Source organism: Macaca nemestrina, unplaced genomic scaffold (genome assembly GCF_043159975.1).
Source record: "Macaca nemestrina isolate mMacNem1 unplaced genomic scaffold, mMacNem.hap1 Scaffold_71, whole genome shotgun sequence".
Taxonomy (NCBI): Eukaryota; Metazoa; Chordata; class Mammalia; order Primates; family Cercopithecidae; genus Macaca; species Macaca nemestrina.
The window spans coordinates 108,491-126,078 of record NW_027257862.1 but is presented as its reverse complement, the minus strand read 5'-3'; the positions used below and the strand labels follow the sequence as shown (position 1 = coordinate 126,078).

Genomic DNA, 17,588 nt, shown 5'->3' with positions numbered 1-17,588 from the left:
TAACTGGATGGGTGTCCTCTTAATTTTGAAATTAGAAACACACTTGGCCAGGCACGGTGGCTCATGCCTGTGATCTCAGTACTTTGGGTGGCTGAGACAGCTGGACTGCTTAAGTCCAGGAGTTCAAGTCCAGCCTGGGCAACATTGCAAAACTCCATCTCTACAAAAAATACAAAACTAAGTCAGGCATGGGGACACATGGAACATGTGCCTGTGGGTCCTGGCTACTCAGGAGACTGAGGCAGGAAGATCACTTGAGCCTGGGAGGTTGAGGCTGTAGTAAGCTGTGCTCACACCACTGCCTGGGCAACAAAAAGGTTTTTTTGCCTGTCTCAAAAAAACCAAAGAGAAAAAGAATTATATACCTGACTAGGCCAAAATAAAAGAGGCCTTCGCTGCCTACATAAAGGGCTTTCAGAATTCACTTCCATCCTTAGGAAAGGGGGCCAACACCAGGCTGTGTCCCTTAAGATGCCCTGTCTCATATGGGAAAAAAAATCAAGAGAAATCAAATAAAGGCCATAAAATACATCAGTTTCAACACTAAAATTTGATAGTATGCTTTAAATTGAAGATGAGTTAAGTCACATTTCCAAACCTCTGAAAGCACGGTTACTGGGAGGGAATGGTTTGCAACACACAAACGCAGCTCTGTAGAAGTGCCCAGGCTGGATGAAGGCTCAAACGTCAGTGCAAGGAGAAAGTCTGAACAAACTCTCTCCTGCCCTGCTGCTGTCCTCTTCCAAAACACACTGTTTATCTGTCAGTTTAGAACAAGGCCTAGGGAGGTGGGAGGCAGGCCTGGGAGGGTCACCTAGCATCCAAGCTCCTCATCCACACAACTGCACGAGGCTGAGCTGAGCAGTACACACAAACACAACTAATTCTCCCCAAAAAGAAGACGGAAGGCAGCACACTGCCATGCCAGGCACCCTGCAGATGAGAAGATTGAGGGGAGCCAGAGGTACCTTTAATCTTGCTTGCATGGTGGAGGGAGAGGAATAATGCCACTCACTTGAGTGTTGCACAATTCTTTCTAGCACTGAGTGGCAGAAAACAAAAATGATAGATGCTTCCTCAGATAAATGTTTCTGAAGAACTGAACATAAATTACGTTCAGGAAATAGCATTATGAATGCCTCAAGTGCTTCTGTTTTCAATAATCCCAGAGTAATTCTATAAACCCGGGAATCAGTCTCACCCAACTCCAGGATCACAGCCCAGGTGACGTGGGCACACATATCCTGAAGCTCCAATACTCAACTAAAGTGGGGCGAGTGAAAATGATCCTGGGTATAATTTACACGGACACAGGAAGGTGGCAGAGCCCCAAACCCCTAAACCAGGAAGACCAGTGTCCTTCAGGGGCCTCACCTCTGTCCTTTCGCAGCCTCTGGGAACCACCACTCTGCTCTCTACTGACACAAACGCCCCTCCCAAGGTACAACACCAGGAAGATCATCATTCAAAACTGAGGAACGTGGCAGAACAAAGCTGTCAGGAGATTTTAATCACCAACACCACTTGTTACATGACCCAAAGATGATTAAAATCCCAGGCCCTTCAAGACTGAATGCTATCTATACTTAAATGCATTTCATCACCATATTGGGGGGTTATTCCTTTGTTTTGCTGCAAATATATCCAACTGCTGTAAAAGGAAAAGGCAATTTGTTAACGAAGCTTCTTGGAGTGTCTCAACAGGCCTCGAGGTAGGATAAAAGGCAGGACTTCCTGGCAGAAACGCTCAGCTCTGAGGTCAGGTGGAGTTCTTGAGCACCAACCAAGGCAAAATAAGGTCGAAGACCACACCACACTTTCCTCAATCACATCTTCATTCCACCTTTCCTTCTATTTCTCACGACTTCACTGGGAGAAATTGTGCTAAAAGGAAATGGAAACACACACATACATAGGAGACCCTACAGATGCTGAGAATGGGTGCAGCCATCACAGTCCGAATGTCCTTTCAGGGCCATCTGACCTGGCTGGGATCCAAGTATCCGAGGGCAGGATTGTATGTCAGACCCGTGAAGCCAAGATTACAGCCACTGAACGGCAGTTTTCCATCCCACGGAAACCGGCCTTGCTAGGGGCTTCCTCGGGGACCACCGACCTCAAGCCACCACCCGTCAACTACTTCAACTAACCTACATCATGGCACAGGCCTCCCTAGGCAGACCAGCCCTGCCCAAGTCCTGCTTCATGGCAAACCCTCCAGACAAACGTCCTTGGCCTCTTCCGGGAGGCTGTGCTCGGAAGGTGCCCTCATTTACTTCTGTGGCTCTGAGACATTTAACTAGAGCCCAACACATTTCTTCCTGTTCACATAGTATTGAGTTAAAAGATTTTTATGAGTAAACTTTCACCGGGAAAAATACCATTTCAGGAGCCCCAGTGACCACAATGAAAATGTTTTTACCTTCCCTTACGTGACATCGGCAACGCCAGGTCCAGGAAACGTTCTGGATCTCAGATAATGGCAAATCCACTCATAGTAAGTCTTGGTCTTGTTTCACAAGCTATCAAATGCTGCCCAGAAGCAGGAAAAACCCCACAACGTGGCAGGGAGGGGCGACCAGCGTGAGTTCTAAGGCCAGACCACCCGGGTCTGCCGACAGCGTGGTGAGGGGCAAACAGTGCAGGGTCTAAGGCCAGACCGCCCGAGTCCCGCTAACAGTGTGGCTTCAGGAGTTTCCTAAACCCTCTGCTCTCCAAGTTTCATGTCAGAAAAATGCAGTGATAACCGTGTCCACCTCGTTTAAATATGTGTATATATACACACACATATATATATATACTCCAAACCTACAGCCCTATAAAGGTCATTAATCCTAGTTATCCTCAAGGCATTGAGCGATCAATAATGAGCCATCCCCCTGGCTGCTGACCTGCCTCAGCCCCACCCTCCGGAAACCCCGCATCCACACCAGCCACACAGGATGAGGCCAGGGAAGGAGCAGGACTGTGTCTTGGGAACTTAAACTCTGGAAGCTGAGTTAAATCAGTGCCGCTCAAATCTTGTCACCAACTATCTTGTTAAATTGGGAGATTCCATCTCTGGGGATCTTGAAGGAACCTGAGGTTCTACATTGAGTGAGATGAGCACTCGTGCTGCAATGAGACGGCAGGGAAAGCAACCGAATCTGGGGTCGCAGCTGCCTGAGGCTTGGGTCCCACCGGGAAAGTGGCACCAGGGCCCTCAGGACTGTGGCGGAGTTCCCAGGAGGCAAGTCCCGGTGCAGAGACTCATGGATCCAAAGATTGCTCCAGGGCCAGGAGGGGCTGCTGCGCTGACAGCCACGAGGCAGGCAGCCTTCGAGCTCCTCCAGCTGCCATCCTGCAGGCAGGGAGGACAGTGCCCAGACCACCCTGGGGCTCCCCCCAGCCTGCCAGGCTGGTACTCTTACTCCAGCCACTGACAAGAGTCCCCATGTTGCAAGCTAGGTTGAAACAGTGCCTCAGGCCTCGGGGCACATGCACCCCCCTGCAGGGCTGGGATGGCTATTCCCACACATCCCCAACTCACAGCAAAACTTAAAAATGAAAGTTGGAAGATACAGCCAGGAAACCAATGCTCAAGAAGCAACTCCAGGGTGACTCTTCCTAGAGCTATTGCTATTGAACATCTTTAAAAACATTTCCAGGGTGACTTCCTAGAGCAATTGCTGTTGAAAATCTTTAAAATTCTTCATTTCAAAATTAGCTTTTATTACACTGTCTTCCCTATTCTACCAAGACTCTAGAAAACAAAACCATTACAATTTCCAATTCTATCTTATAGCAAGTTAGAAATACACGTTTCCTCAAAGGATTCTACATGTTTCCTTGGCAATATCCTTTCCACACCCCGTACTACTGCCCACAACAGAGAAGGCTTTTCCAACTCAACCCAACCCAACCCAACCCAACCCAACCCAACCCAACCCAACCCAAGGGCCCTGAGACAGGTCCCTAACGAATCGTCTACAAACTCTTGAAACAGGCTTGCCCTGACAAATCATCTGCAAACTCCATCTTCCATTAAAAACAGTACCGAAAATGAGCATATTACCACTTTTTAAAAATTACTGTAAAGTGGACAGTGTTCAGTTCTGTGAATTTCGGCACAATATTCCCATAATCATCATCACACAAGCAGAACAGTTCAACAGCCCCAAACCCACTCACGGGGCCTCATAAGCATACCCTCCCATTCTCAGCAACCACCCTTTCCGTGTCCTCCCATGACTCGGGTCTATCTTTTGCGAGCGTTGTGGCAAAACACTCGCAAAATCACAATTTCCTGGGCATCGTGCTTGGAGGTGCACCCAGGGTGTCCTGTGATCAACAGCCAGGCCTCGGGGCTGCTGGGTATTTATTATTCCACATATGGCTGTGGCACATTGTAACCTGTTTTGGACAACCATAGACAGCGCTATTAACATCTGGGCACAGTTTTTCTTAAACATCAGATTCTGTTTCTCTAGGGTAAATACCCAGGATTGGGGTCACTGGGACCCACGTTTGTGTGAGTTCAGTTTTGTAAGAAACCGCCAAGCTGTCTGCACCGTGCTGAACCCCAGCATCGCACAGGAGTCCCGACTGCCCGTCCTCACCAGCACCTGGGGCTGTTGGAAGACCATAGTCAGGCGGCTCCAGCAGGGGTGTGAACAAATTCACTGCGGCTTCGGTGCACATCTCGGTGCAACCAGTCACGCTGAAGGTCATTTCAGATGCTTTCGGGCCATCCTCCCGTCCTTCTCAGCGAAGCATCTCTTCAGGTCTCTTCCGCTTTTAAGTCAGGTGGTTTGTTCTCTGTCATGAGCCGTGGGAGTCCTGTGCATTCTGGATACGAGTCCTTTGCCGGCTGCATGGTTCGTAGACATCTTCTCCCCATCTATCGAAAATGTGTCTCTTCAATTCCCTAGGGGTGTCTTTTATATTAGAAGTTTAATTTTGATGAGTCTTACCTACTTGTTTTCTTCCTTGATTATGGATCATGGTATGGCTAAGAGCTCTCACCCTAGGTCTCCACAATTTCCCTTTCTTTTGTAGTTTGGTATTTTACATTCAGGCCTATGGTCCACCTTAATTTTCATACAGGAATTTCTCCCTGTTTTCACTCTTTTGCATACAGCTGTCCCATAATTCCAGCACCATTTGTTGAAAAGACTCAAATTCCACTGAACTGCTTTTGTGTCTTTGGATCTGTTCTGGACTCCACTCTGTCAGCTGACCCGTGTGTCCATCCTGAGCATAATTTATGACTTTAGTGGCTGTCTCTGTGAAAAAAAGTAACTCTGTCTGGAAGCAAAAACTACATTAGAAGTGCTCTAAATAAGATTCTTCCTGTTGTCAGGAGAGCAAAGCCACTGCCCTAAGCAGAAGTGAGGCCTCAACAGCTCCCAGGCACAACCTTAACACACAATGGGGAAGGGAATTCATTTCAAGGGCCACAACGTGAGACCAGCATAGCCATGAAAACTGCAATCATTTCACAACAGAATGAAATTCATAAAGAATTGCTGAGAAGCGTGTGATAAGTTACATAAATCACTGTTCCTTAAATTCTGACGGTTGACTAGAACAGAAATAGCTTCACGGTACAGTTCAAACAGAAAAAGCTAGGTAGGGGTGGTTTCCACACCACACAGGGCCTGCAGGAAAGGGACACTCTTCCTCTAAATGGAGATCCCGGGAGTGATGTGATAAACCATGGTGAGAGTCACAGAACTGTGCAAGCCGGAGTCGCGGCCTTTGCCCCACCACGGAGCCTGTGTCCATGAACGACGAGGCTCAAATGTCAGGCTAGGGCAACCGAGGCAGTTATCAGGGGACAAGAAAACGAGCGCACGGTGGAGGCAAAGGTCTGATATCGCGCGGCAACTTCGAGTCCAGTGGGACAAACTGACTCAAAATACAGGTTTCAAACATCACCACAGAGAGCTATTCCTGGGCTCTGGAAAGGCTAAGTGACTAATGCCCACACTGAGCATCTGCTCCCAGAGACGACCCTGGTGACCTAAGGGCCAGCTGCTCCGAACCCGCCCCGAACCTCAGTGAGGAACTTTGTTGGTATCTTGCAGCACATTGACATGTTCCCTTAAAATCTGGTATTTCATCAACAATGCAGGCGCCAGCTTGGACTCATACACATTTCGATTAAACAAGATAATTTACACCCTGACCGTGCCAGGTAAGAGGTTTACTACAATCTTTAAACAGAGCCAGAGGCTACAGTCTGCTCCTACACAACACCATGTCTCTACAAGTTCGATGAGTTTTTACTTTCCATGTCTTCACTTGCCTAGTGCTAGAAAGCAGATTAAAAACAGAAGGAACCCAGAAACACTATTGAATGAGACTCAAATATCTTGCAGTCATCATCGAGATGAGATGTTTATTAAACAGAAATGTTCTCCCCTGTAGAAAGCAGCACATATCAACACGCACCGATAACTGTCGCCAGCATTCCAGATCATCTTCCCTTCCATGGCCACAGTGCAGGGCAATGGACCACGCACACCTGCAGACCCACGGAAAGCGGGGTGACACGGCCGATTCTTGTAGCGAGCAGGCCAGGGTGCACTCAAAGAGCATCTCTTTCCAGAGGTCTGCCATGGAAAGTTACACATTTATTCCACGAGTTAATGGCACTGCACCGAACATTTCTGTAAGAGTCTCTAAGCAAGTATTTCCTTCTGCCTACAATGGCCCGACACAAACTGAAAAAGCTCTTGGAACTGCCAAAGACTTCAGTATCCCCTTAACTATTGTCATGCACATCCATGTGAAGAGACCACCAAACAGGCTTTGTGAGCGCAACATGGCTGTTCATTTCACCAGGGTGCAGGCGGGCTGAGTCCAAAGAGTCAGCGAAGGGAGCTAAGTGTGGGGCCGTTTTATAGGATTTGGTTAGGTAAAGGAATATTAGTCAAAGGGGGCTTGTTCTCTGGCGGGCAGGAGTGGGGGTCACAAGGTGCTCAGTGGGGGAGCTTTTTGAGCCAGGATGATCCTGGAAAAGGAATTTCACACACACAAAAAATCATCGCTTAAGGCAAGGACTGGCCATTTTGACTTATTTCTGGTAGAATGTTATCAGTTAAGTCCAGGCAGGGCATTTGCACTTTTGTGATTCTTCAGTTACTTCAGGCCATCTGGGCGTATATACGTGCAAGTCACAGGGGACGCGGTGGCTTGGCTTGGGCTCAGACGCCTGACAACTATAGTCTTTACTTTTAAGGTGTGGGGTAAGATCATATAATCCCCAACTAGGCTCCTGATGCTGTGTGTGGCATCCAGCAACAGCACGTTCCATTCCTGGATTACATTTGACTCAAGAGTCCACAGTGAGAACGATTTCTGGTGAATGAAACACCAGGCAGGAGGGTGATTCCGCTGGGCAGCTCTTCACACACAGCCCAGGAGCTGAGGGGAGAGGAACAGGCCCACGCGCGTCCACCGTGCTCACGCCCCCTTCGACTACCCCCCACTCCTAGAGGCCCGGACCCAAGGGAAATCTGACCTGAAAATGGGCAAACCCTCACTTTGGCAGAGAGACAGGGACTCGGGGCCACAACTTGACCTCAGAGCAACACAAGTGCAGACACAGCACCCCAGGACACCCTCCCCACCCAAATTCAAGGAGGAAAACCAACGCCCCGCCCCCTTGCGGAAACCCCCGGCTGCTGGAGCAGACGCCTGCCGGCGTGTGCAGCCTCTCCCGTCCCACGTTCCTGGCTCAACACCTGTGCCTCAGCCCTGGCACTGCTCGCCACACCCACAGGTGTGCCAGGAGGGGCAGGTCCTAAGGTCTCCACTGCACCAAAGTCTGCAAGGCAAAGGGGCCGCTCCCTCCAGCAGGAGTCCAGAAGCACACACTGCACCAGCGTCAAGGCGTGAGAATTCTCCCCTCGGTCTCCGAGTCTCCAGTCTGTTGCCCGCCACGGTTTTCTGCCAACGGCGAGGCCCAAGCTGGGCGGCACATTTGGTTCTCACCATTTCCCTTGTCAAATCAATACTGCAAACATATCCAATTCATCCTGTCACTAAAAATGAAATAATCCGCCGTCTCCATCACAGATGATGCAATCAGGTTTTCATTACCGGGTTTTTGTTTTGTTTAGTTTTTTGGTTTTTTTCTATTTTGAGATGGAGTTTCTGCTCTGTCGCCCAGGGTGGAGTGCAGTGGTGCGATCTTGGCTCCCTGCAACCTCTGCCTCCCGGGTACAAGTGATTCTCCTGCCTCAGCCTCCCAAGTAGCTGGGATTACAGGTGCCTGCCACCATGCCCGGCTAATTTTCATCTTTTCAGTACAGACGGGGTTTCACCATGTTCACCAGTCTGGTCTCGAACTCCTAACCTCAGGGGATCCACCTGCCTCCTTCTCTCAAAGTGCTGGAATTACAGGCATAAGCCACCACTCCCGACCATTACTGGTGTAATTTCTAAGCCACTCTCTCACACCCACTCCCTTTTTTTTTTTTTTTTTTTTTTAAGAACCAGCTTTATGCCTATATTTTTTCCAAGAGAACCAGTTACCCCATTTCAAGTACAAATAAGACACGGTGTTTAAAAACCAAAAATGCCCATTTGCACAGAAGTCTCCAAATACCCAGTCGATTTAAGCCTTGAGAATAAGATCAAGCTGTTGGCTGAATACAACTTCCCTTTCCATCTGCCTGTGAGTTAGACACAAGGATAAAGCCACGAGCTAGGGACATAAAGGCAGGAACCAAGGTAGCGGAGACTCCAAATAAAAGCTGGAAGACCAACACAAATGCACCACACCCTGCACACCCTCCTCTCCTTCCTTTTCAGAATTTCCAGAGGATGAAACAGGGACCTTCTCAGACGTCCCACGATGCAGGCGGCCAGAGGGGAAGGCGGCGGCAGCCTGAATGAGGCGACCGGGAAATCACATTCCACAAACAGAAATTCTCCATGTGCTTTACATCCTCTGTCTCTGAAGAACTATGCCAGGCTAACAGTCGCTAGAAAACCGCATTCAAGTGTCATTTCCCATTTCAAGCAAAGAAAACAGTGGTGGGGCATGAGGGAAAAACATAGCCATGTGTTCTGGGCTATTAAATAAGGTTTTTTCTGTTATAAACGTATAATTTTACATTCTCAGATTTCTGTATAATTGATATGCTTCCTAATTAGCAGACATAGTAATAAAAAGTGAATTCCAAGTGTAAGATCGGAGGAACCGTTCACATGGCTTCAGGTTCTGCTACTGTGTTTCAACTTAAGAAAATGGTTCTGTGTGTTGGTAACAAGGCCTGAGAGTCTGTGTGAGAGTCTGTGTGGCTGTAATCAGGGTTCGTGTTGGCTCCCTAGCAGAGGATGTTACACTGTTACATTATCTTCTACAAAAAATCCTGAAAAAATGAAGGCTGAATAGACATACACACCCACCCAAAATAATCCAAATGTCCACCGATATGAAAAACAGATGAATTACGGCTTCCATCGTGGAATATTCTTCAGCAGTGAAAACAAACTATAGCCACAGGTGCCAACTAGGATAAAGACCACCTTTTAAACACGCTTAAAGTGAACCGACTAGGCAGAATTCCTTGATTACAGGCATCTGCTCCAAAAGGGTACTGTTATTAATCCTGTGATGTAGAATGATAGTTAGCAACCCTGTTTCGGGGCACATCTAGAAAAAAGCAAAATAATGACTACACAATTTTAAATTCTTTGTAAATTATAACTATTACTATGAAAATTCTAAAAATGTGAAAATCTTCCCAACTGTTATTGGACACGCTTCAAAATAAATACCCTGGCATTGCTTGCCACACCCACAGTTGTGCCAAAATAAATGAAAATATAGCCCAAGGTAGTAGAACTGAAACCTGAAGATGTACGAGCCGTCCCTGTCTCGCTATCTATACATCGGGTAGAAATTTAAGAGCAGGTAGTGACACTGCAATGCAAGGCTCAAACCAACTGGGTATTTGGAAACTTCTATGCAAAGTGGCATTTTCGGTTTTTAAACACGGTGTTATTTGTACTTCAAACAGGTAACTGTTTGGTTCCCTTGGAAAAAATATAGCCATAAACCTGGTTTTTTAAAAAAAATACGGGAGTGGGTATGAGAGAGAGTAGCTTAGAAATTTTAAAAGTATCAGCAGGGAGCAGTGGCTCATGCCTGTCATCCCAGCACTTTGAGAGGTAGGCCCAAGGGGCCTTTGAGGACACCGGTCTCCTCTGCTGCCTGCCTGCTGGACTGACCCCCCAGGACATTCACTGGGTTTCCACCCCTGTCTCATTCAACATCCCAAGGGTGGTCTTCATCCTCGTCTGGGGCTCAGCTCTGCCCCAATTTCCTAAATCTCTGCCTTCAGAGCCTGAAAACACCCACGCCCAGGGTCACCCTAAGTCCAAGTTTACCCCAGAGGGTCCCAATTTTATGTTTTCCAGGCATCGCCTTAGTGATAATTTATCCTGTAAATTCCAACTGCCTTCACACCTCACCCCTGCTGTCTCCCAGCAGAACCCACTCAGATGCACATGCCCCAGACCCACACCCAGGTCTGTACATGCTGCCCTGCTCTACCCATGTGGGGACCACCTCTCTTTCTTGAGGAATCAGCTGGCGATCATCTCCTTGTGGAGGGCTGCCCTGACTTCCAACTCTCTCCAGCAAAGGCAGAAGCCATCCTCGGTACTTCCCCAAAACTCAGGCCAAGTATGAAGATGGCGCAGATGCTAGCTGTGCCTGGGATGCCATGAGCACGGTCCCCAGATGCTCTGCACATGGCCCGGGGCACCGCCTGAACACAGCAAGTGCTGAAGAAACAAAACTGACGTGCACTGACCTCTGATAGGGCCTCCTTCACCATCCACATCTGTCTCCCCTCTGGACAGTAAAATCCACAAGACACGGAGGGCTTGTCTCACTCATCTTCAAACTCCCAGGGTCACCCTGGTAGGTAAAGGGGACTCAAATGTCTTCTGAAGGAAGCGGCTGGTTAGCTGCCAAGTTAAAGGGCCTCTGAAATTCAGAGATCTGCATAGCAGTCCAGCACACTTTATTATGAATGACTCCAACCACAGCAGAAGTGGCCGTGGAACCAGTGCTAACCAATTCAGGGTTTGTTCACTGTTTCTCAGTTCATTATCACAACGCATTCTCACAGAGCAGATGCGCACAGATCCTCAGACATCTACACAGAGTGGGACGATGGCGCCAAGTCACGTCAACGTCCTGTTGCAGACTGGGAGACAGCAGTCAGACACGGACCCAGGTAGAGCACAGACCTCGCGTTAAATCGGCTCCGTGTAAACAGCACTCCCTGCCAGGCCCTTTCCTATCTGCACAGCTTCTACAAATTCAACTCTCGCACCTGACACCTAAGAATACTGCACACCCCCATGTGAATCCCCTACTCACCTCCCAAAATGACCCGGCATGGCCGAGTACAAAAACTTTCAACATAAGGGAACTGGAGGGCATGTGGGGCTTTCTCGAGTCCCTGCTGCCTCCTGATGGGAGGGCCCAATGCTTCACACCCCTAGTGAAGGGCGGGTCTCTTCAGCCCCCCGGCTTTGACCTGGAGCTTAAATCAGCATTAACTAATTTCACCTTCCAGGACCAACTTCAAAGGCCTGCAAAGCCAGAGAAGGGAGAGGAGATGGAACACGCCCTCACCTCAGATCTGCTGCAAGCACACACTTCTCAGATGCGTCCCAAGGTGCACAGCGTGTCCGATGCCTGCTTCACATCCACCGACCTGCAGGTCTTCTATGTGGCATCAGCCTCCTGGGCACTGGGAACAAGAGGTATAATGGCAAGTCCCTTCTGCAGCAAAGCTGAGGCAAAGGGACCCAACACATTGGAACTGACCTTTTTCTGACAGTATCAAAACAGAAGGAAAATACTGTACAGTCAACTCCCCCTCACGCAGGTTTATTTACCTGTGACTCAGAGGCCATGACAGAGAACTTCAGGTTCTTACCGATTCCTATTTTCCCCATCCAGGAAGCCTTTGTTTTTAATATCGTACGAACTTGCCATTTTGTAGGCCAAAAACAGCAAATACTGGCAGTTTCCTACAGTTCAACTGAATAAAATATGATCATGGCCTTTTGTGAAACCATGAAGAAAAGGTGGATATCTCAATATGTGTTTCCAGACTGGCTTTGTTCCTGAAGCGGTAACTCTGTTCACTCAGGATATTAGACACTGAAGAATAAACATCAATATCCCACCAAGAAAACCAAAGGAATGAAATAATTTTGCATCCACCTTGGAACCTTTTTAGGACAAGGCAGGACACAAACTTCTAAAAAGCTGCAATTGTCCCTCTGTATACACAGGGACATGGATTCCAGAACACGCCCCGAGTTTACCCAAATCTACGTATCCACAGGACCCCACGGCCACCCTATGGAACCACATGTAGGAAACGTCGGCCCTCCACAAAGCCAGGTTTTTTCAGTAAGGGTTTGGTTGGAAAAAAAATTAACATAAGTGATCCTTCGAAGCTCAAAACCCATGTTGTTCAGGGTCAGCTGCATTTATTACTTGTGTCATATCTGAGGCCTGAAAGCCATCATTCTCGATACCTTAATGTGACGGTTAACAAACTAACTGTTCCGATTAGAAAGAGGAAAAAGCTTATTCTTAAGCTGACAATGAGAGTGGATGCGGCTACGGTGAACGGAGAACAGACCTAAGCAAGCACCAAGGCTGGGGTGACTGCCTGTGCTCAGACCCACCAGGGCCTGTTCTTCCATCTCCCTCTGCTGAAAGGGATAACCTCCTTCTCCCCCACGACTAAAGGGCCTTTTTAAAATATTCACACGAGAAGTGCTATGAAAAGCTGAAAGGTCACAGATAACATTTTTAAAAATAAACATTAACGTAAGCATTTAATTTTCGTATAAGGAGTAAGGAAAGGATCCAGTTTCAGCTTTCTACTTATGGCTAGCCAATTTTCCCAGCACCATTTATTAAATAGGGAATCCTTTCCCCATTTCTTGTTTCTCTCAGGTTTGTCAAAGATCAGATGGCTGTAGATGTGTGGTATTATTTCTGAGGACTCTGTTCTGTTCCATTGGTCTATATCTCTGTTTTGGTACCAGTACCATGCTGTTTTGGTTACTGTAGCCTTGTAGTAGAGTTTGAAGTCAGGTAGCGTGATGCCTCCAGCTTTGTTCTTTTGACTTAGGATTGTCTTGGAGATGCGGGCTCTTTTTTGGTTCCATATGAACTTTAAAGCAGTTTTTTCATACGAACATTCATTCAAGATGGATTAGAGACTTAAATGTTAGACCTAGTACCATCAAAATCCTAGAGGAAAACCTAGGTAGTACCATTCAGGACATAGGCATGGGCAAAGATTTCATGTCTAAAACACCAAAAGCAACGGCAGCAAAAGCCAAAATTGACAAATGGGATCTCATTAAACTAAAGAGCTTCTGCACAGCAAAAGAAACTACCATCAGAGTGAACAGGCAACCTACAGAATGGGAGAAAATTTTTGCAATCTACTCATCTGACAAAGGGCTAATATCCAGAACCTACAAAGAACTCAAACAAATTTACAAGAAAAAAACAAACAACCCCATCAAAAAGTGGGCAAAGGATATGAACAGACATTTCTCAAAAGAAGACATTCATACAGCCAACAGACACATGAAAAAATGCTCATCATCACTGGCCATCAGAGAAATGCAAATCAAAACCACAATGAGATACCATCTCACACCAGTTAGAATGGCGATCATTAAAAAGTCAGGAAACAACAGGTGCTGGAGAGGATGTGGAGAAATAGGAACACTTTTATACTGTTGGTGGGATTGTAAACCAGTTCAACCATTATGGAAAACAGTATGGCGATTCCTCAAGGATCTAGAACTAGATGTACCATATGACCCAGCCATCCCATTACTGGGTATATACCCAAAGGATTATAAATTATGCTGCTATAAAGACACATGCACACGTATGTTTATTGCGGCACTATTCACAATAGCAAAGACTTGGAATCAACCCAAATGTCCATCAGTGACAGACTGGATTAAGAAAATGTGGCACATATACACCATGGAATACTATGCAGCCATCAAAAAGGATGAGTTTGTGTCCTTTGTAGGGACATGGATGCAGCTGGAAACCATCCTTCTTAGCAAACTATCACAAGAAGAGAAAACCAAACACCGCATGTTCTCACTCATAGGTGGGAACTGAACAATGAGATCACTTGGACTCGGGAAGGGGAACATCACACACCGGGGCCTATCATGGGGAGGGGGGAGGGGGGAGGGATTGCATTGGGAGTTATACCTGATGTAAATGACGAGTTGATGGGTGCTGACGAGTTGATGGGTGCAGCACACCAACAAGGCACAAGTATACATATGTAACAAACCTGCACGTTATGCACATGTACCTTAGAACTTAAAGTATAATAATAATAAATTAAAAAAAAAAAAAACGTAAGCATTTAACAAGCCCATTACGATTTAAAGGAAAAAAAAAAAAACGGTATTAAGTTCCTGGGTGCAGGGGCTCATGGCCGTAATCCCAGCACTTTGGGTGGCCGAGGTGGGTGCATCACCTGAGGTCAAGAGTTTAAGACCAGCCTGGCCAACATGGTGAAACCCCTTCTCTAACGAAAATACGAAAATTAGCCAGGCATGGTGGCGGAAGCCTGTAGCCCCAGTTACTTGGGAGGCTGAGGGAGGAGAATCACTTGAACCCGGGAGGGAGAGTTTGCAATGAGCCAAGATCGTGCCATTGCACGTCAGCCTGGGCGTTGAGTGTGAAACTCCATCCCAAAAAGAAAAAAAAATATAAAGTTTTCCTTCCAATGAACCTATCATTCAGCCACCGAGGTATCCTATAGCTACTTATTCAGCCATGAGATACACCACAGGCGATATAGGCGAAGAGGACACAGTTCTTCCCTTCAAGAAGGCTGCACCCTCAACAGAAGGGAGGCACATACTCCGAATGGAATCGGCATAGGAAACAGATGCTGCTGCAGGTTGAACTGGCTGCACAGAGCACCCACTCAGGTGTCTGAGAAACAAGGAGCCGCTGGTGCCATCACCTTCCATACCTGAGCTGGGACAGTGGGGAGCCTCTCATCACCAGGGACAAAGAGCCCCAGAACCACACAACGAGCTTACAAACTCACCAAGGTGATGACTGAGCAATGTGTGTGGAGTGATGCGAACACGCAGATGTCAGGGCCACGCGCGGCATTGGTTTTGTGCATCAACCTGAGCATGCCCGGGGTGCCCAGATGGCTGGTTCTGCATTATTTCTGTGTGAGATGCATGTTTGTCTCTGGACTGAGTGGAGACCCATCCTCGCCGGTGTGGGGGGCACCACCCTATCCCCCCAGGGCCCGAGTAAAACAGCAAGGCGGGGAAAACTGGGTTCACTCCACCTCTCTGGCTGATGGGCCAGTGACATCTGTCTTCTGCAGCCCGTGCTCCTGGGTCTCAGCTCCTCAGACCCTGGTCGGATCTGCAACCTCCGCTTCTCAAGTCTTCAAGCCACACCCTCTCAGGACTATAGCTTGCAGGCTGTGGGTCCTGGGGCTTCTTGGACTCTGTAGCCCCTGCAGCAGGCCTCGCCCTGGAGACACACGCACACCTGGCTGGCTGTCTCTCTGGAAGCCCTGACTAAAAGTCGCCCCTAAAAGTGGTCTTCAGGGTTTCTTTCTAGCCCTAAGATCCCAGCGCCCCTCCTACAATTCTAGGCGGAAAGGTGAACGGAGACCAATGGACAGAGGTGTGTGCGAGGACACGCCAGGCAGCAGCACTGGGCAGGAGGGCACTAACGCACACTAAGCAAAGAATCAAGGCTGCTTGCCACAAAAATGAGAGCAGTAAAGATTTCTTCAAACAGAAATGAGTTTGTTTCATGATTTGCTCTTAATACATAAGAAAGCATAAAAGTAGGCCTATTAACAATTACGTAAGTCTTTACAGGCCCTTGAACTACTTCTGTCCCTTTGTGTTTTTATAGAAAATAAGCCTGAGGTTAAAGAGAATAACGTCACTGGCCACAGCTGGGGACACGCGAGGACACAGCTTATACCCCTGAGGTCCCTGGGTGCCCCATATCCTTCCCTTGCTATTTATGGAAATATGGGAGAAACCAGGAGGTCTGAGCGTGGACATGGCCGTGCTCCCAGGGGCCGAGGAAAGCACCCATCTGTCCAGTCTTCCCTCCACCCCGCGGTTTCCTCTTACTCAGACTCTTGGGCTGACGTGGCTCATGCACTCAGCAGCGCCATCATTAAACGTTTAGCTTTGCATCACGAGGGCCTCCTCTGGCCTCCTCTGACCACTCCTCAACCTGCAGTCAGCACTAGTCTGCAGGACACGCGTGGACAAAGTTGATGGATCACGGCCCCCAACGAGGAAGGTGCCAGGCAAGGAGTCGGAGAGCCGGGGATGGAGCAGCCCTCACCCAGGGAGGCGAAGGCCAACAGCGGCCACCACCGAGGGCCTCCCTTCCCACCCTGAGGGCAGCTCACCCAGGGAAGCGAAGGCCGACACCGGCCACCACTGATGGCCTCGAGGGCTCTCCCCACCCAGAAGGCAGCTGCGATCACATTTCCCATAGCACCAAGAGACCCCTGTATTGAGCACAAACCTTTCCAACCTTCGAATCAATAAGGAATCACAACACAGACATTCCCTCAATCCAAATGGCCAGCCCACAAAACAGACACGCAATTATACACATTTCTTGTGGGAAAATCAGTCAGTCCCTGGGGCCTCGCGCCAGGGGTGGGGGAGCATCATGGGGAGACGCCCCAGCCCCAGCCTGGTTCCTCCCTCTACAGCTCCTTTTCCCTCCTCTTCCCCCCACCCCTTCCCACCCCCTCCTAGCCTCAGAGGCTCCTTCCTCAAATTCTTTCCCCTTGATGAAGTCATTCATGCCCAAAATACAAGGCAAAGTCATGGGGGCTCAAGAGAAAATCCATACCGTGGCTCGCGTTTTAGATTCTCTTAAGTTTGAGAATAACCAAGCAAGAATCTTTGGCATGTGAATGTGGTCTGAAGGCATCTGAGCACAATATGCCCGGCACTGGCCCGGAGTGGATCATGGGTGTCTCGGACATCTTCGCAACTCTACACCAATTATTTTGAAACACACCAGCAGAATAGAACCATGTGAATAGCTGCTTCTTAGTTAAAAGTAGGAAGAGACTCCAAAAGCTGCCCTCAAGGAACATCCTTCCCACCAGGAGTTTTCTGCATCGGGCCCTTCAGGCACAGGCAAGGCCCCCGGGCCCAACTCCCTCATCCCTGCGTCACAAAGCAGCAAAGACGGTGGGGAATAAAGCAAATGAAGGAGTCAGTCCCGCCCAAAACGGGCTCCAGAAGCCACAGCCACTCTCCCAGTGTGGGAGCCAAGTTCAGAGACCTGGAAACACCAGCGTTCCCAGGGAGGAGGGCAGAACAATGCCATTTCCCTCTAGTTTAGGGAGACACCACCCCACGTCCTCTAGCCTTGATAGAAGAGAGACTTCACATAAATGATTTCAATGACTCCACCACACACAGAAAGTGGGCTAGGGGCTAACACACCCATATAAATGCCTGGCAAAAACACATTAAAT

The 17,588-nt window shown here is 48.3% G+C and overlaps 1 long non-coding RNA gene across 4 annotated transcripts in view; it reads right to left on the bottom strand.

The window, feature by feature from the left end:
• The window catches only part of LOC139361617 (uncharacterized), a 176,996-nt gene that overhangs the window by 88,589 nt on the left and 70,819 nt on the right, over positions 1-17,588 (bottom strand). For 2 of the 4 annotated variants that reach the window (XR_011619186.1, XR_011619187.1), the window contains exons 2-3: positions 11,648-11,765; positions 10,815-10,921 (exon numbers count right to left, since the gene is read on the bottom strand). The exons of 1 other annotated variant lie outside the window; for it this stretch is intronic. This is a non-coding gene — a long non-coding RNA (uncharacterized lncRNA). Of the gene's footprint in view, positions 1-10,814; positions 10,922-11,647; positions 13,447-17,588 lie in introns of those variants that run through there. One more of the 4 variants, XR_011619185.1, reaches the window with a different exon arrangement.